Genomic DNA, 21,272 nt, shown 5'->3' on the forward strand with positions numbered 1-21,272 from the left:
CTTGCACAACAAATTTGGAATTTAATTTATATGTTCTAAGGCCGTTAGCCATTAATTCCCTCCATAATACTGAATTGTTTAGAACTGTCATAACTCAATCAAAACGTCGACGTATTTTTCCAAAAGAAAATGCCCATCTTTGGCATCTACGTTTAGGGCACATTAATCTTAATAGGATCGAGAGGTTGGTGAAGAATGGACTTCTAAGTGAGTTAGAAGAAAATTCTTTACAGTGTGCGAGTCTTACCTTGAAGGTAAGATGACTAAACGATCTTTTACTGGAAAAGGTTATAGAGCCAAAGAGCCCAAGAGCCTCATGATTTAGTACATTCTGACCTTTGTGGTCCTATGAATGTGCGAACCCGAGGTGGCTATGAGTATTTTATCAGCTTTACTGATGATTACTCTAAGTACGGGCATGTTTATCTTATGCAACAGAAGTCTGAATCCTTCAAAGAGTTCGAGGCTGAAGTTGAAAACGCATTGGATAAACAGATTAAAACACTTCGATTGGATCGTGTTGGAGAGTTATTGGACTCGGCATTCCAGGACTATTTGATAGAATATGGAATTGTTTCTCAACTCTCAGCACCAGGCACACCTCAGCAAAATAATGTAGCAGATAGGAGAAATAGGACCTTGTTGGAAATGGTTCGCTCGATGATGAGTTACGCTTCCTTACCAGACTCGTTTTGTGGTTCCATAGTGGAGCCTACGGTATACATACTCAACTGTGTTTCCTCCAAAAGTGTTGCGAGAACACCTCTAGAGTTGTGGAACGGGTGTAAAGCTAGTTTACGTCACTTCCGCATTTGGGGTTTCCCTGCACATATGCTTAAGGCAAATCCCAAGAAGTTGGAACCACGGTTGAAATTATGCCTCTTTGTAGGCTACCCCAAAGGTACACGAGGGGGTTATTTTTATGATCCGACGGAAAATAGGGTGTTTGTTCCAACAAACGCTACTTTCCTGGAGGAGGATCATATAAGGGAGCAATGTCCACGAAGTAAAGTCGTGTTGTGTGAGCTTTCCAATGAAACTACTCAAACTTCAATAAGAGTTGTTGAAGGGCCTACTACATCAGAAAAAGTTGTTGATGGGAGTTCATCTAGTAGGTCAGTTCTACCTCAAGAGTTGAGGGAACCTCGACGTAGTAGGAGGGTTGCGAATCCACCCGTTCGCTATCTGGGTTTCACGCAAATCTTTGTTATGGTAGCAGATGGCGATGTTGAGGATCCGTTGTCTTATCAAAAGGCAATGGAGGATGTTGACTAGGATGAATGGGTCAAGGCCATGGATCTCGAGATGGAGTCGATGTACTTCAACTCAATATGGGATCTTGTAGATCAGCCTGATGGGGTAAGACCTATAGGTTGTAAATGGATATACAAGCACAAACGGGGTGCTGATGGGAAGGTACAGACCTTCAAGGCTCGACTTGTGGCAAAGGGTTATACCCAGGTAGAGGGAGTCGACTGTGAGTAGACTTTCTCACTTGTTGCCATGTTAAAGTCGATCCACATCCTCTTATCCATTGCAACTTATTATAATTATGAGATCTGGCAAATGGACGTCAAGACGACCTTTCTGAATGGTAATCTTGAGGAGACCATTTACATGGTACAACCCGAGGGATTCATAGCCCAAGGTCAAGAACAAAAAGTTCGCAAACTGAATCGGTCAATTTATGGGCTGAAACAGGCGTCTTGATCTTGGAACATACGGTTTGATACTACGATCAAGTCTTATGGCTTTGACCAAAACGTTGATGAACCTTGTGTATACAAGAAGATCATCAACGCTTCAGTAGTCTTCTTAGTGTTGTACGTAGAAGATATACTACTCATTGGGAATGATGTAGGTCTACTAACTGCAGTTAAGAACTAGCTAGCGACCTCATTCCAAATGAAAGATTTGGAAGAGGCTCAGTTTGTTCTAGGTATACAGATCTTTCAGGATCGTAAGAAAAAAGTGCTAGCGCTGTCTCAGGCATCGTACACTAACAAGATGTTGCTCAAGTACTCGATGCAAGACTCAAAGAGGGGCCTACTGCAGTTTAGGCATGGAATCACTTTGTCTAAGGACATGTGTCCTAAGATGCCTCAAAAGATTGAGGAGATGAGACGGGTTCCATATGCGTCTGTCGTTGGCAGTTTGATGTACGCAATGCTCTATACTCATCCAGACATCTGCTACGCTGTGAGCATAGTCAGTAGGTATCAATCTAACCCAGGCCAGGGTCACTAGACCGCAGTGAAGAACATCCTCAAGTATCTTCAGAGAACGAGAGACTATATACTCGTGTATGGTTCTAGGGATTTGATCCTTACTGGATACATGGATTCTGACTTTCAGATTGATAAAGACTCTCACAAGTCCACATCGGGGTCAGTCTTTACTCTAAACAAAGGAGCTGTAGTGTGGAGAAGTACTAAGCGAGGGTGTATCGCTAACTCCACTATGGAGGCGGAGTACGTAACGGCTTGCGAAACTGCTAAGAAGGTCGTCTGGCTAAGGAAGTTTTTGACAGAACTGGAAGTTGTTTCAGATATGTCTAGGCCCATTACCCTATATTATGATAATAGTGGTGCAGTGGCAAACTCCAAGGAGCCGATGAGTCACAAGCGTGACAAACACATAGAGCGGATGTATCATTTGATCCGCGAGATAGTGCATCGAGGGGTCGTGATCGTCATAAAGATCGCTTTGGAGCACAATGTTGTTGACCCATTTACGAAGGCTCTCACGACTAGAGTGTTTGAGGGCCACCTTCAAAGCATGGGTCTACAGGATCGCCCGTGGTTGGACTAGGACAAGTGGGAGATTTTCTTGTACTGGGCTTTTATGCCCTAGTTTATTGTTTTGTACTAGTTCTATGTACACCCCACTTCGCTTTAGGACAAGTGGGAGATTGTTGGGGATGATGCTCTAAAGTCTCGTGTCCTATAGTTTGTAAATAGTTTGTACGAACGCTTGTGTTGTATAATATACGATATTTACTTCACATCTTGTTTTATACTCAACTGTGTTTTATTTGCTTTACCACAAACCAATAAACATAAAATCCATGATTATCTGAATGTAACTTAAACATGTATGTGGTGACATACAAGTGGATCATGTCTTGAGTGATAACCAAAATGCTCTATAGTATATAGATATAGGAGGGAAACTTTATCCTGGTAAAGCAACGGATGCGACCCGCTTTGTGGAATGGTCACAAGTATTGTGACTTGTCATAAATGGTCTGATCCTGATCATTCGTGTTGGGAACATGTGATCGGGTGCGTCCTATAAAAAGAGTTGACCACGAAGTGTTAACGTCTCGTTATATAACATTGTTCATGATAGAGAATTCACTTCACTAGGATGACCATAGGTGACATGACCTCAATCCTGAGTGAATTGGGAACTCCTGCCATTGAGAGCGGTCCTTTTATTTGTATGGGTGCGAGTGGCCAGGTCGCCGATTCAAATCTACCATTTTGAGGATTCGTCTGATTTTGGAGCTGGGAATTCAGCTACACGAGATGGTATTCACTCCTTTCTCGAGGCAGGGGTAAGTAGATAGATAGCTCCCTTAAGGGCTGATTCTGGGGCTTGAACGATATGGCGCCACATACCTTCTCTTGACCCGAGAGGTGTTCACACATAGTTGGACTATGTTGTATTGTTTATTAAGGAATCAGTGGTACTTAAGGAGTGAGATATAACTACAGGGGTAAACGGGTAATTTGGCCCAACTATACTTACGAGCATCTGTGAAGGGTGATCGTGCTCATGATTGGTTATATCCGATGGACATAGAAATATATCTGTGGTAAGAAGAGTTCAACTATTGGTCTTTAGTGGAATACCTAATAGTTAACGGATGATGGATCTCGTGGCTAAAGAGTTTAGTCAGTTAGTCACAGACCGTTGGAGGTTCGAGTCATAGGTCCATTAAGTCCCCTAGGTAGCTTCAATAAAGTCAAGAACTGGTGTTTGGGTTAATTTGAAATGTTCAAATTGACAAAAGGAAGTTTGATTATATATGATATAATTTGCTAAATGTATGAGATACATTATTTTGGAGGGAATTAGACATAAATATGATTTATATCAAGTAGAGGAGAAAATACTATAGTAGATATGTGATATCAAACTATAGGATAAAAATATAATACGATTATATTTATTAATTATTAAATTGGTTAATTATATGATAATTGGCCTAAAATTTCTCTCGGGCGTGCGTTAGTGGGAGCAGGCGCATTCGGTTATGGTATCCGATAAATAAAATGAAAATTTGTTTCATTTTGCAATGGTTCAAAAAATTGGCATCAGTGTGGAAACGTAAACGATCGCATAGTCGAGAGCCTATACGATAGCACTTAGCGCCTAAACGATTGCACACCTCGCGCCTAAACGATCACATGCTAGTTCCTAAACGATCGCATAGTGTGCCATGTTTTCTAAACGATCGTTTACCATTTATTAAACGATCGCTTAGTAAAACCTACACAATCGTGTAGCTTCTTCTAAACGATAAGCACTTAGCTATACGATAGCTCCTTTTCTTTTCCACTTGCTTATCGTCTACAAGATTAGTTCTTTCCCCAACCTCTACTAAACTCACCAAAGACTACACTTTGGATTCTCACTCTGAGAATATCAAGGGCTCTATTTTGGTGGTGTCATCCCCAATGTGTTCACTTGTTCGTGATTGATCGTGCTGCTGCTGCTTACTTGATTGCTGGGCGATAGAGTTCGCGTAGAGGGCTTCTGCTGCGTAAGGGTTCCAAAGCTTGAAAAGGGTCTTCAACTAGTATGAGAACTCTTTTCCTTGTATTTTAGTGTTCAAAACATGCCTTTAAGTGTGGATTTGCATAACTCTATGTTAGAATGTATTTGGTGTATTTTGATCACAATGAAATTGGAAAGATCAGAATGCGCTCATGGATGTTCTTCGTTAAAAGATCCTTCGATTCTGACCTTTGTAGTCCTATGAATGTGTGAGCCCGAGGTGGCTATGAGTATTTTATCAATTTTACTGATGATTACTCTAGGTATGGGTATGTTTATCTTATACAACAGAAGTCTGAATCTTTTGAAAAGTTTAAAGAGTTCAAGGCTGAAGTTGAAAACGCATTGGATAGACGAATTCAAACACTTCGATCGGATCGAGGTGGAGAGTTTTTGGACTCGGCATTCCAGTACTATTTGATAGAACATGAAATTGTTTTCCAACTCTCAGTGTCAGGTACACCTCAGCAGAATGGTGTGGCAGAAAGGAGAAATAGAACCTTGTTGGACCTGGTTCGTTCGATGATGAGTTACGCTTCCTTACCGAACTCGTTTTGGGGTTTCGCAATGGAGACTGTGGTATACATACTCAACTCTGTTCCCTCCAAGAGTGTTGTGAGAATACCTCTGAACTTGTGGAACGGGGGTAAAGCTAGTTTACGTCACTTTCACATTTAGGGTTGCCCTGTACATGTGCTTGAGGCAAATCCCAATAAGTTGGAACTACGGTCGAGGTTATACCTCTTTGTAGGCTACCCCAACGGTACACGAGAGGGTTATTTTTATGATCTATTGAAAAATAGGGTGTTTGTTTCAATGAACGCTACTTTCCTAGAGGAGGATCATATAAGGGAGCACAGTCCACAAAGTAAAGTCGTGTTGCGTGAGCTTTCTAATGAATCTACTGAAACTTCAACAAGAGTTGTTGAAGAACCTGCTGCATTAGCAAGAGTTGTTGATGGGAGTTCATCTAGTAGGTCGGTTCCACCTCAAGAGTTGAGGGAACCTCGACGTAGTGGGAGGGTTATCATGCGTTGGAATGAATATGCGTTAATAAATATATGCGATGACCATGCATTCTGTCACAAGTTTTCTTGTGCTCATGCCAAGTATAACGCGAACGCAAGTTTCTCGGATGATTCGAGGTTGAACACGGGGACTTGTAGCAAAATGAATGCGATAATGTACATGCGGCAGTTTAAATAAAAAAAATGGATGGGAAGGTTGCTAAATTAGCCCTACTTCTACTCCTATCTAACAGACAACGCAATGAGAATATGCATGAGAGGTAGAGACATGACAACTCTTGACATGAAACAAATGAATGGAAAAATAGATAAAATGCGAAGATGATTTCATTGTAATACCTAAGAGTGACCGCAAGGGTAACCTTAGTCAATGCAAGCTATGCTGTCATGCTACACACACTTGAGCCTAACTCTAGGACGTATGCGGTGTATTTGCAATATTGTCGGGAAGCCTATGCCTGCCTAGACCTCCATAACCCGCTCATGAGCTCTCGCCGCATGAACATGATGGTCGTATATCATACCTTATTCTATTTCCTAGACGCATGCAATATCCTATTCATAGGGCGCATACACTGTGTGATAGCAAACGGAGCTTATCCCTAAGTTCCCCATTCTTGCCTATGCGTTCCAATCCGTTCTTCCGAGTCTTAGATTTGGGTTTTAGACTACTCTCCCAAGTAAGCCTAAATGATGAATGAAGCGCTCATAGGACAAGGTAACCGCGATGAACTTTGCTTACCTAAAATTGTTCCTATCCCTAATGAACTAGGGACTTAACGTTCCAACTCCTAAGAGTGAGGAGAACCTCGACGTAGTGGAGGGTTCCGAACATGCCCGTTTCGAGGATATGTGAGAGTTTTCACTGCAATATATCAACCATCTCTACATTGGTCAGTCAGATGTGCCGACGTGAGGACCGTGCCGGGTTTAGTTATTTTGAGGATAGTGCAGATTGCAATGTGAGCATTTGTTATTACTCCATAGACGAGGAGTAATACGGAATGTGCGTATTGTCTTAAAGTAGCCATGGATCTCAGACAATGAGTAGTCGATGTCATGCGAGATTCCTACACTTCCAATATTCAGCAGAATAAGTAGGTGATCTTTTGAAGATTCACTACAACGATAATGCGTGCCACAACGCCACAGCGCGTACAATCCCTATAGGGGTGTGGTTTGTAGCATACGGCAATTAGCTATTCCAAAGCTCAGCTCACTGGCGTGTATATACCTATCAATGGGAAGTACAAACCTCAAATGAACGCTATCGAGTGCTTTGCTTGTGGGCAAAGGTTATACCCAGGAGTAGGAGCTCAGAGCTCGACTATGAGGAGAGATCCTTCTACTGAAGTGACTATTGCCATTGTTAATAGACAATCGGTTAAAGATACTCATGTCCTACCTGAGGTAAACCGAATGTGAGATATCCGGTTATTATGAGGAATTTTATTGGAGGATCTTAGACAGAAAAAGCGAAGTAAGAGAAATGTATTAAAGGCACGACACATTTGGAATGTGTCAAATTCTCATTATGAGTCAAGACCATCTTAATCAACAAAATGTACACAATACACAATGATAGCAGCAACAACAGAGAGAAAACGAAATAAATGTGAAATGACCCGCGCTAAGGAAAGGCATACAAAAGAGCATATTGCCTCAAAAAGTTTGGCAAATGGAATCGATCCATCTTGTGCAGTGATATATGCAAGTATAGACGGCTCTCTATAGTGCTTGGAAGCATACAGGTTTGTATAGCCGCAATCATAAGTGATGATCTTGAGACTAATGAGAAGCACTTTGAGGTGTGAGAGACCCTTGGTGTGTACACTCACATCAAGATCATCAATCTTCAGCCCAGTCTTGCGATAGTGTGGTATATCGTAGAGCTTCGCGTTGAAGGCCTCCCGCGGGTCATCACTCGAATGGTATTAGAGCTAAACGTGCGATGAGTGGAAGAAATATTCGTATGTCAAAACGGGTCTTCTCTACACTCTATGATGTGATAGCATAGAACTTGGCGCGGCATAGGCGCCGCAAAACCCACACTTCTAAGGATGATGCAATATTTTGTGAGAGGCTCAGGTTTTGGTAAACAATTGTAGCGTAGATCCGCTTTTGTGTGTTATTAAGAGATAATATTAAGTTATATTTAATTCTTACATGCTGCTTATTCTTTGAGCCCTCTCGCTTGCATTGGTTTTTATTTTCTCTATAGTGAGCCACCTGAAACAAATTAAACAAATAATCGACTAGCTATTAATTGGACTGCTACTGATTATTCTGTTTTTTATTTGTTAAAACTCTATTAGTGCGTTTACGTCCTGTTTATGTTGGTATATACAAATTGGAATTCATCTGAAGTCTGTAATCAACCAAAATCGGTCTGTAATGTTATATGGATTATGACTTATTACAAGTCTGGGCTAATTACCACTATTTCATTTTTACAAACTTTGCGCAGTTTAGGAGCATATAAAAGGATACGCTCGAAAATGTTCAACATCACCTTTTGGTTCTCAAGGTAGATACCCTCTGATTGCGTTCATTTCCACACCTCTCGCGCTCTCGCATCCCCACAACAAATACTCCCACTTGGGACTTAAAAACTCCAGATTAGTATGTGGATCAATATATACATATCGCGTTATATAACCAATATATGCTAAACTACATATATTACTCAAAGTGATCTGGAGCGTTTAGCATCGCATGTGACCAGACGTTATTAAAATACCACAGAATCAACTACATATCAAACACTAGGGGCATCGACAATGGACCATACCCATACCAAATAATCCTTACCCCACTTTGCTGCCTAAAGTGATATCACAGAGACTTCGCGCTTAGACCTAGTCACACTCTTCTAGGTCGATCATCTCTGCAGGAGGATGGGGAACTCAAGCAGTGCTAGAGCATTCTCGGTTCAAGGTCCATTGGCGGGGCATTTGGCCATTTTATTTTATAAAAAAGTTTTATGCGGATGTGAAATTTAATTAATTTAATTCCCAAACATCCATGAGTGGCCTATAGGATATAAATGCCACTAATCGATGAATTTGTGATGAGCGTAATATGATATATCACAATCCTATATGTATGCCTTGCTGCTAACGTACTATTCAGCGAGAGCTTATGTGTCTGCTCGCGTATTGTCCCTGAATTTCCGTGTTATCTTCGTCCACTTCCTATGTTAGCTACAAAAATAGAACATTGAACGCATAATATCGCATAATAATGGGTTAGCTGAGATTCATCATGCTGAACGATGCAAGCTCACTTTTCTCATGGATTCCTAGCACAATTGTCGTATATTCTACTTAACAACCTTCATAATTCTAAGTAAAAGGCCCAAGATGACATGCCAAGATGACATGCATTTCTGCATGTCATCAGGTTGCGAACCCGTCTGTTCGCTATATGGGTTTCATGGAAATCCTTACTATGGTAGCAGATGGCGACGTTGAGGATCTGTTGTCTTATCAAAAGGCAATGGAGGATTTTGACCGCGGATGAATGGGTCAAGGCCATGGATCTCGAGATGGAGTTGATGTACTTCAACTCAGTATGGGATCTTATAGATCAGCCTGATGGGGTAAGACCTATAGGTTGTAAATGGATTCTACAAGCATAAACAGGGTGCTGATGGGAAGGTATAGACCTATCAAGGCTCGACTTGTGGCAAAGGGTTATACCCAGATAGAGGGAGTTGACTATGAGGAGACTTTCTCGCCTGTTTTCATGCTAAAGTCGATCTGCATTCTCCTATCCATTGCAGCCTATTATAATTATGAGATCTGGAAAATGGACGTCAAAACGGCCTTTCTGAATGGAAATCTTGAGGAGACCATTTATATAGTGCAACCCGAGGGATTCATAGCCCAAGGTCAAGAGCAAAAGGTTTGCAAGCTAAATCGGTCTATTTACGGGCTGAAACAGGCATCTTGATCTTAGAACATACGGCTTGATAATGCAATCAAATCGTATGGCTTTGATCAAAACGTTGATGAACCTTGTGTATACAAGAAAATCATCAACACTTCAGTAGTCTTCTTAGTGTTGTATGTTATACGATATACTACTCATTGGGAATGATGTAGGTCTACTGACTGCAGTTAAGACCTAGCTAGCGACCTAATTCCAAATGAAAGATTTGGAAGAGGCTCAGTTTGTTCTAGGTATACAGATCTTTCAGGATCGTAAGAAAAAAGTGCTAGCACTATCTCAGGCATCGTACATTGACAAGATGTTGCTCAAGTACTCGATGCAGGACTCCAAGAGGTACCTACTGCCGTTCAGGCATGAAGTCACTTTGTGTAAGGACATGTGTCCTAAGACGCCTCAAAAGGTTGAGGAGATGAGACGGGTCCCATATGCGTCCGTCGTTGGCAATTTGATGTACACGATGCTCTATACTCGTGCAGACATTTGCTACATTATGGGCATAGTTAGTAGGTATCAGTCTAACCCAGGCTAGGGTCACTGGACTGCAGTGAAGAACATTCTCAAGTATCTTCGGAGAACGAGGGATTACATACTCGTGTATGGATCTAGGGATTTGATCCTTACTGGATACACAGATTTTGACTTTTAGACTGATAAAGACTCTCACAAGTCCACGTCAGGGTCAGTCTTTACTCTTAATGGAGGAGCTGTAGTATGGTGAAGCACTAAGCAATAGTGCATCACCGACTCCACTATGGAGGCGGAATATGTAGCGGATTGCGAAGATGCTAAGAAGGCTGTCTGGCTCAAGAAGTTGTTGACAGAACTGGAAGTTGTTCTAGATATGTCTAGGCCCATTACCCTCTATTATGATAATAATGGAGCAGTGGCGAACTCCAATGAGCCAAGGAGTCATAGGTGCGGTAAACACATAGAGCGAAAGTATTATCTGATTCGCGAGATAGTGCATCGAGGGGACATGATCGTCATGAAGATCACTTTGGAGTGCAATGTTGATGACTCATTTACGAAGATTTTCACGGCTACAGTGTTTGAGGGTCATCTTCAGAGCATGGGTCTACAGGATCGCCCGTGGCTGGACTAGGGCAAGTGGGAGATTTTCTTATACTGGGCTTTTATGCCCTAGTTTATTGTTTTGTACTAGTTCTATGTACACCCCACTTCACTTTAGGATAAGTGGGAGATTGTTAGGGTTGATGCTCTAAAGTCTCGTGTCCTGTAGTTTGTAAATAGTTTGTACGAATGCTTGTGTTGTATAATATATGATATTTACTTCACATCTTGATTTTGCTCAGTTATTTGTGTATTTGCTTTACCACAAACCAATAAACATAAAATCCCTGGTTATCTATATGTAACTTAAGCATGTATGTGGTGACATACAATTGGATCATGTCTTGAGTGATAACTAAAATGGTCTGTAGTATATGGATATAAGAGGGAAACCTGATCCTGGTAACGCTATGGATGCGGCTCGCTTTGTGGAATGGTCACAAGTGTTGTGACTTATCACAGATGGTCTGATCTTGATCATTCGTGTAAGGGACATACGAGCAGGGGCATCCTATACAAAGAGTTTGTATAAGACCTGACCACGAAGTGTTAACGTCTCGTTATATAACATTGTTAATGACAGAGACTTCACTTCACTAGGATGACCATAGGTAACATGACCTCAATCCTGAGTAAGTTAGGAACTCCTGCCATTGAGGGTGGTCTTTGATTTGTATGAGTGTGAGCAGCCAGGTCTCCGATTCAAACCTACCATTTTGGGGAGCCGTCTGATTTGGGAGCTGGGAACTCAGGTACACAAGATAGAATTCACTCATTCCTCGAAATAGGGGCAAGTAGATAGATAGATCCCTTAAGGGCTGATTCCAGGGCTTGAACGATATGGTGCCACACACCTTCTCTTGGCCCGAGAGGTGTTCATACATAGTTGGACTATGTTGTATTGTTCATTAGAGGAATCAGTGGTACTTAAGGGGTGAGATGTAACTACAGGGGCAAAACGTAAATTGGCTCAGCTGTACTTACGAGCATATGTGAAGAGTCATCGTACTCATGATTGGTTATATCCAATGGACACAGAAATATATCTTTGGTAAGAAGAGTTCAGTTGTTGGTCTTTAGTGGAATTCCTAACAGTTAATGGATGGTGGATCTCGTGGCTAAAGAGTTTAGTCAACTATTCACGTACCATTAAAGCTTCGAGTCACAGGTTCATAAGGTCCCCTAGGTAACTTGGATAAAGTTGAGAATCAATTTTTGAGTTAGTTTGAAATGTTCAAATTGACAAGAGGGAGTTCGATTATATATGATATAATTGGAATGGTTAATTATTTGTGATATAATTGATTAAATGTATGAGATACATTATTTTGGAGAAAATTAGATATAAATATGATTTATATCAAGTGGGGGAGAAATTACTATAGTAGATATATGTTATCAAACTATAGGGTAAGAATATAAAATGATTATATTCATTTATTAATTAAATTGATTAATTATGTGATAATTTGCCAAAATTTTCTCCTCGATCATGCATTAGTGGAAATTTCAGTATTTGGTTATTGTAACTGAAGAATAAAATGAAAACTTGTTTAATTTTGCATAGAGTTCGAAAAATTCGCAATCGGTGTGAAAACGTCTTAATCGCTTAGCTGAGAGCCTATACGATAGAGCTTCATCGCTTAAACGATCGCACACCGCGCGTCTAAACCATCGCACGCTTTTCTCTAAATGATCGTTTAGCTTTCCTAAACGATTTCCTAGCATGCCTGTTTTCTAAATGATCGTTCACCTATTACTAGACGATCGCTTAGTAAAACCTACATGATCGTGTAGCCTTATCGAAACAATAAGTATCCCTGCTATACGATAGCATTCTCTCCCACTTGCTTATCGTCTACATGATCAGTCCGTTCCTCCGACCTCTACCAAATTCAATAAAGACCACGCTTTGGATTCCCACTCCGAGAATACCAAGGGCTCTAAGTGGTGTTGTCCCCACTATTGTGTTCTCGTGCTTGTTCGTGTTGTTTCCATTCGTGTAGACGTTCGTCCTGCCGTAGCCGACTGTTTTGTTGGGTGATACAGTTCGTAGAGGTTCTTCCACTGTGTTGAGTTTGAAATTGAGAGTCTTCAACTGGTATGTGAACTCAATCCGTTGTATTTTATTTATCAAAGCATGTCGTTAATTAATGTAATTGCATAACTGTTTGTTAGAATATGTGTGTGGTATTTCGGTCGCAATGAAATCGAAAAGATTCGAATGCGCTCATGGATGCTCTTTATTAAGAGTTCCTTCATCCATGTCATGTTTAATTTTTCTAAACATGCAACCTATTGATTCTTTGTTCTATGTCTTGCTTTGATCTTCAATATGTGTCTTGTTTTGTGTCTTTCTCATGAAATTTTCATTTTCATGCCTTGTTTTGGTTTTTTATCTTGTCTTCAACCTATTGTTCTATTTTGTTCTAATTCTAATGCCTCGGTGAATTTTCAATTGTGTTAGTCCTATTAAATATTTTTTTTGCACGTTTTCAATATGTTGCATTATTAATTATTTCATTTATTAAACGAGTCACCAACTTTATTAATGACTGTTATGATTGTTTGCTGATTTTATTCCACTTGCATATTTCCATTTCCCATTCAACCACTTCATTAATGACTCAATCAATTTATTAAATGATGTAAATTTAATATTATGAGGTTGGTCACACTCCGTTTTATGTATTATGATTTTTTGGGCTGTTATTAATGTTCAACAACCATTCCTCTCCCTTTACTTTTCCTATATAACAACATTTGTCCAATATTCATTTGCTGATAGTCCCCATTGTCCAATAATTATTTTGTCAATCCGGTGAGTGGTTTAACTTTGGTTTCTCCTTCTCTCCTTTCTAACTTTTGGTTTCTCCTTCTCTCCTTTCTAACTTTTGGTTCCGTTATTTTCATATTATGAAGTTTCTAAATTTTGGTTGTTTGGTGGGTGGTTAAGGTGCCTCATTTGTTTTGATCCAACAACCCGTGGACTCTCAATCCATATCGTACTTCATAGAAGTAATATAGGACTTTTCTATTTGAACAAGTTCTCTTCCTACATTTTAATTATTTCTAGATTTTTTCTAACTTTTTTTTTAATTGTTTTGTCATGCAGCCCAAACTAATACAGAATATTCAATTAGTTTGAGGTTGGTGTGTTACTTTTTTGTGTATTTCCCTATATTCCATTTTAGTTATATTTTTTGGTGTTTCCTCCTTCTGCAATTGATATATTGTCATATGTTTTTTTGTAATGTCCGAAAATGGTTTATTTTCCTTTGTTTTCTAACTTCTTTTTATTTTTTTATTTTTATTTTTTAATGTTTACATACTTCTTAATATTGAAGTTACTTTGCAAAAGTATGAGATTTTTATTTTTGGAAGATGAACAATTTAAATATAGCTTAATTAATTAATAAATATAAATATATTATTTAGACTTAATAAATTTCAACTAATATCTTTGTCATTAATATTATATGATATCTTAACTATTTAACATAAATTATTATTTTTAGTTATTTTAATATAAATTATTGTGGTTAATTATCAATATTCTAATTAATTTATTTATTAATGTAATCATTTCTAGTAACTAATATAATCATGTCAAATTAAATAAATTATTTGTTTATTTTATCAATTAAATAATTAATTAACATAAAAATCAATTAATTAATGTTAAGTTTAATTGATCTCTTACATTTAATTAAGTAAATATTTATTTTAGTTTATATATACAAATTATTGAATTAAACACGGTAAAGTTTAATTTTTCTTCCCAGTAAAGTTTTGAAACTTTCACCAACCTTTAACCAACTTTGGCTAATGCAACAACTTTCACGGACCTTTGGGATAAATGAATGTTTTAGTACAAATGGGAAAAATGGGATTTTTTAAAAACTAATCTATTAGTTGAACCCTCGAATAAAAAAACTGCAAAATAACAACAATTTGTTGATCACTAATTCTATTATAAGTAATGTATTTCAAGAGGCCCAATATCTGATGAAACTATTTTCCCTTTTGTATCCTAGGGTTTTATGTTTCTATCCTAAAATATAGAAAATGAAGAAGTCTTTACTATCCTTTCAATTATCACCACGTCCCAATGACAATTATTCCTAACATTGGCCCTATTACTAAATGACCGTTGTAGAATAGAGAACCAACCCTCCTACATTAGACATCGGATTAGACTAGGGGTGTTCAAAAAACCCGATGACCCGAAAAAATCGATCAACCCAATCCAACCTGTGCGGTTTGGGTTGGGTTATCAACTCATCTGGGTTGGGTTGGGTTCAAATAAATGAAAATTTTATGGGTTGGGTTGGTTCATGGATTCACCTAATATAACCCAAACAACCCAAATTTATTATTATTTTTAAAATATGTTTTTTTTATTACTCATAACACAATTATTTATACATATATTGATTTTAATTTTATTTAATTTCAATATTTTTTGAATAATTTATTCTTCAACAACTCTCAAAATTAGTTTCTTTGCACTTTAGAAAGAAAATTTTTACTATATAAATTGAAATTGAGTTGTTAATCTTAATTCAATATATGAAAATAATTAAATTAAATTTTTACATATTTACATATTGTTTTTTTTTAGAATAAAATTTTAAATAAATGATCCGATTAACTTGAACCAACCCAACCAAAATATTTCATGGTTGGGTTGGGTTGGGTTCACTTTTTAATAAGGGTTATTTGGGTTGAAAAAAATTTACAACTCGAACAATTGGGTTGGGTCTGAAAAGTCTTTCAACCAAACCCAACCCAACCCAACCCAACTCATTCCAACCCATGAACACCCTTAGATTTGATAGCTAAACTTCTTTTGGATTAGACATTGCTGAGATGCTGAGTAATGCATGTAGCGGATTTGGTTGGAACGACGAGTTCAAATATGTGGAAGTAGAGAAAGAGGTTTTCGACATATGGGTTCGGGTAAGAAAACATATTATAGTATTATTATCTTATAATGGTGAACTCTTTCTAATATAATATTATGTTATTAACATAATATATGTTCATGTTTGTAGTCTCATCTAGCGTGAAGGGTTTGAGACACGAACCATTCCCCCACTATGATGAGTTTTCAATCGTATTTGGAAAAGATAGGGCCACTGGTGAAGGCAATGAAATCCTGTATGATCAAGCATCTGCAACAGATAAACATTTGGAGGATATTCAGTTGAGATCACAGGTTAATGAGCAACAAGAAAGTATACCTGACATGAACATAACGACCGTTATTGGGATGGATGAGGTTTTCCCATATACACCCATCAATAGGCGTACTGGATCGAGTAACGATACAAGAGGAACGAAAAGCAAGAGGACTCCCTCCCAATCTGAAGTGCTTGACATTGTACGCACAACAATGGACGTGCAAGAAAGTAAAATGGAGAAACTTGTCCAATGGTAGAAAGAGAAATATGAATTAGAGCTCAAGAGGCGTCAGGAGGTCATTGAACAGATTTACCAAGTTGAGGGTTTAAAGGAGGACGATTAGTTGACCCTCATAAATCTGTTGGTGAATGATATTCAATGAACAAGCGGTTTTCTAGCCATTCCACCACCATTAAAGAGAAGGTATTGCATGCGTTTGTTGGGCAAGACTAACTAATTACGTTATTGATGTTTGGAAGTTGGTTTGTTATTATTTTTTGTAACTTCCCCTAGTCTTTTATTCCATAGGTATCATATATTTGTTGATTTTTTGTGACATGTACAAACGGCTCGTGGCATGTGGCCCTTAGATATTGATGCAAATTTTTCCAAGCAAGTTGCAAAATGATCATGTATAAGGTCATTGAATTATGTAAAATCTTTTGATGGGAATGAATTTAATGAATATCATATCCGGTCTATTTTTTCTTTTTTTATCAGTAGAATGAATTTAATGAATTTCATATCCGGTCTACATTAACACTATTTTGTAAAACCATTTGGTTTTCTTTAATGAGAAGTTTGGAATGAATAATATAGAATTGAACTGTATATCATATCTTGAGATTGTAAAGAATAAAAAATATGCAATCAATGTTTTATTCCAAATAGGATGGATACAATAATTTGATTATGAGATTTTTTTTTTTTAAAAAAAATAATGTTCATACAGGCAAATTATTATAGAATACAAAAACTGAACCAGATAGCACTGATATATGAACTTTGCAGACGTGTTTTAGGCCATCAATTATGGAAGGGGAATTGCTTGATAATATGTTAATTATGTTGATATTTTCCTAACGTATTCAACTTAAGGTATGCAATTTTTTTTCTTTACAAATTGATCCAGGGTGTTTGTGCATAATAATTTATGAGATTTCTAAATCGACGGTGATTAGAATGGAAGATATATTGGAGATTTGATGAGAATTAGTATTTCTATAGAAGAATTGTGACTAAATAGGCGACATGAGAGGTACCTCTAATGTGGTGTTTGTAAATCTATTGTATAAATTGTAATGAAGGCAGCCAATATCATGAGGAGAAGTGGTAGTTTAGATTTTAACCAAGTTGTTTTTGGAATATCCCATTCCCACTAAAGACTTGGGTTTTTAGTACAAAGTATCTGTGTAGTTGCTGATTATCGTTAATAGTATTCACATTTGCATGGCCCAATCTAATAAATTGTTTTAGTTATTACAAAGTACTTGTGGAATTTAAGTTATAGGTGCGTGACAAAATATGACGAGGATTCTATCTATTACAAGGTATTTGCATCATTTAAACTAATTAAAATTTCAATTACTTTTACTATGTGTAACAACATATGCTGAAACTTTTTTTAGTATGTGGTATAATGCCTTTATCTAATAGCTATTTTGAGTACAATATATTTCCTTATTTCATGCCAAATTATGAAAACCAAGCATATAATATTTATAGTTTTCAACCATTGATTTCTAACTATGTTTGATACGATTTTGTAGCTTTTAAGTTATTTTTGTTTGTGAGATTATTTTAGATATTGCTTTTTAAAACTAGATTTGATTGGATTTGCTACTTGATTTAAATATTTTATTTATTTATTTACTTACATTTAAAATTAGTATTTTTGTCCATTATTAAATTTTAAATAGTATTAAAATTAGTTGTTTGACCATTTATACAAAGAAAAATTTGTTTCGCCATTTAACTAAAATACAATTTCATTTTGGTCATTTGTCCATTCACCTCATTAAATTTGTTCAAAGCAATCATAACTCGACTAGCATGATGTGGCAGAGACTAAGAGGTTTTGTAGTTCAAATCCCCTGAGTCCTACCCCTATTGTACAAAAAAAAAAAAAAAAAAAAAACTCGATAAATGGTAAAATCCTTAACCAAATCCAATTACCAAAAAAACATCATTTTATCTTGTAATTAAAATAAGCTTACTATTTAATAATCACTTTTGTCCTTAACTTTTAGGGAAGTAACAACTTTAGATGATAGTATTTTAGTCTCTCAACTTTAGTAACTATAATTTAATACAATGTATAATAAAGTTATATCGTGAAAAATATTATTAAGATTCAACAAAGTGTGTGTATATATATATCAATTGATTGAGGATCTCAAGTTTATCTATAAATTATAAATATTGAGTACTTACGTATTTAAAATTGATAATTAAGTTGAGTGGGATTTTTTACTATAAAAATTAAATTATTCCAATTTGAAGATAAAATTTTACTTGTAAAGTTCATTGTTAAATTATTACAAATTTGAATAAAAAAAATAATACAAACCTTGAGCATACTCTCGGTGCCAAGGCGAAGGAGGGTGAAGATGGACATTGAGTCATCGTGCTGTTTGTGCCCTAGTGATGCACGTGTTAAGATGATCGAGACACTGAACCGTAGTTGTACGAGAGTAGGCTAACTCCAAAAACGATTTTGGACTAGATCGAAACTAGTGAAATTTTTGGTGATGTCATTTTTGGCGATGTTCGTTGAAATGCAACAGTAAAAATTAAGGGGAAAATATCGATTTACATAAAAAAAGAAAAAGAAAAAAAAGAGTTACATCCATTTAAATTCTAAACGTTTGTAAATATATCGATTTATATTTTTAACTTTATTCTAGTTAGATAAACATAGCGTGAGATTTTTAATTTTATCAATTAAACACCACAACTTTCCTAAGTAACACAATTTAGAATCTCAACTAAGAGGTTCAATCAAAATGTTTATATATATATAGTTCGATCCAAATTTCTTAAATGAAAAAATATGATTATAAGTCTGACAAATACCTTATTGTAAATATGTTCTACGAATTTGACCATGAATATTATTATTATATTTAGAAATTTTAGTTCTTAGACCACGATCTATAGGTAGTTCTCGTAAATTAATTTCTATATACGGTGGTCTATCACGATGAAGTTTGAAAATGGTGATTCGGCGTGTCTGATTCTGTGTCCGTTGTGACGACTTTGAAGAATCTAATTATTCTCGAGACACTGCGAAGTTGAACAAAAATTAATTTATTAAAGGGAAAATTAAGTGATATTGTGAAGTTAATTTTTTATTTCAAAAGTACCCAAAAGAGAATAAGTAAATGAAAAGCAAAAACTCCATACTGAAACCGAAAAGCTGAGGCATGGGCCGGATCGACGAAGGTTTACTATTAGGTGATGACTGCAAGGGGAGGGAGGGAGGAGCGCGAGGGGATCAACGGGTGGATTAAGGGAAGGCCGACGACTGTGAAGGTTCGGAAGAGCGAGTGGCGACTGACTGCGAGGCTCGATATTCCGCGAGGTTTCAGCCTCAACTTCTTCTTTTTATATATGCTGACCGGATGGTTAGGGCGGATAAAGGACACAACTTTCTTGTTTTTTTCTTTTATATATATATATATATTGATTTGGGCCCGGTCAACTCGACCCTAAACGTGAGTAACCCGAAACCCGATCCGAAATTTAAATTTTTTTAATAATTTTTAACTCAACCTAATAAAAAAAAAAATCTAATCCAAACCAACCCTTATAATTTGGGTCAGATAATCCGAATTGATCTGATTATCAAATTTTTTGAATATTACTAATAAACATAGTTTAACGGTTATTGACACGTAATTATTTCTTTAAAATTTAAAATTTGATCTCTCACTTCTGTAAATAATTGGACTGGTATACGGTGACGTGTAGACATTAATGTGATGTTGGTCTAACGAGCTCCAACAGACAAGTTAGAAGCTATGTGAATTTATATAATGGAACAGCAAAAGTTCTAAATTATTTGGGAAGTCCCATGAATTTGACACTCGCATGATATACACGTGGCAATAGATGGTGATGCCACAGATGTCATGGAAGATCAAGACAACGAACATAGCAATATTTTTATTACAAAACTGAAAAACAACCAAACTAACACAGCAACAATGATAATTAGCATGTCTTTTCTAAATGTCGTTTTAAGGGTATCAAGAGCAAGCATATGAAAAACACTCGAATCATGTAGGAAACTATCAAAATAATTTTAACTAATTGACATGTCTTCCTTCCCCGTAGATTAAAGGTTCAATTCTCTTTTTTCGTAATTGTTATAATACTTGTAATGATAAAGACAAAACGTGAAAGAAACTTCGAACATAATCTTATATGTCTAAACAAAATTTTTAGATTGATTGATTCAATAGCTTAAGTTAAGTTAATAGGTCACGGTAAAATAACTTATATCAAACTTTAATTCCATCAACTTATAATTTCGAGTTGATTGGTAATTTAACACATGGTACCAGAGTAAGGATTTGAATACAAAAACTCCAACCTAATAGTTGAAGACTAAGAGATTTTGTTTTAGAGAACGCCTTTTCGACTTCCTTCTTTTCTCTATATTCAATCAATGCAATAGTAGATCCAGCTTATTACTTTTTATACACTCATTGTCCTACAATGTGGTTACATAATAATACAAAAAAATAAAGAATATTACACTTGGCTTGGTTTGGTTGGTGGAGAAAAAACAAATTCTGAATGTGGTGACTCATTTCTATTTTTTTCCACCTTTTCTTTGCCTTTTTCATCTTTATTTTCTTCCCTAACACTAATATTGATCAAAATTTTAGTGTCATCTTCTCTCTCATTCGATATTGACTTTCACTTAACGGACATTCGACAAATTTTAAAGTCTATGAATATAAAAGAGAATATTAAAGAATTGATACGATTAAATTTACCTTGACATACTCGCTTAAGCTTGATTTTAAATCAATTGATGAATTGATATATTATTTTCTAGGTTGGTTCAAATTCCCTCATCGTTGAAGAGAAGGTAAAAGTACAATTTCCGAATGACTAGTTTCATTTTTCTTAACAACATATAAAATATCATACATCACTAGATCGAATCTCTTTGTAAAATCGTGATATTCCAAACATTGGTTAAATGATCAGAAATTATATTTTACTCTATGCTTG

This window comes from Benincasa hispida, chromosome 4 (assembly GCF_009727055.1).
Source record: "Benincasa hispida cultivar B227 chromosome 4, ASM972705v1, whole genome shotgun sequence".
Lineage (NCBI taxonomy): Eukaryota > Viridiplantae > Streptophyta > Magnoliopsida > Cucurbitales > Cucurbitaceae > Benincasa > Benincasa hispida.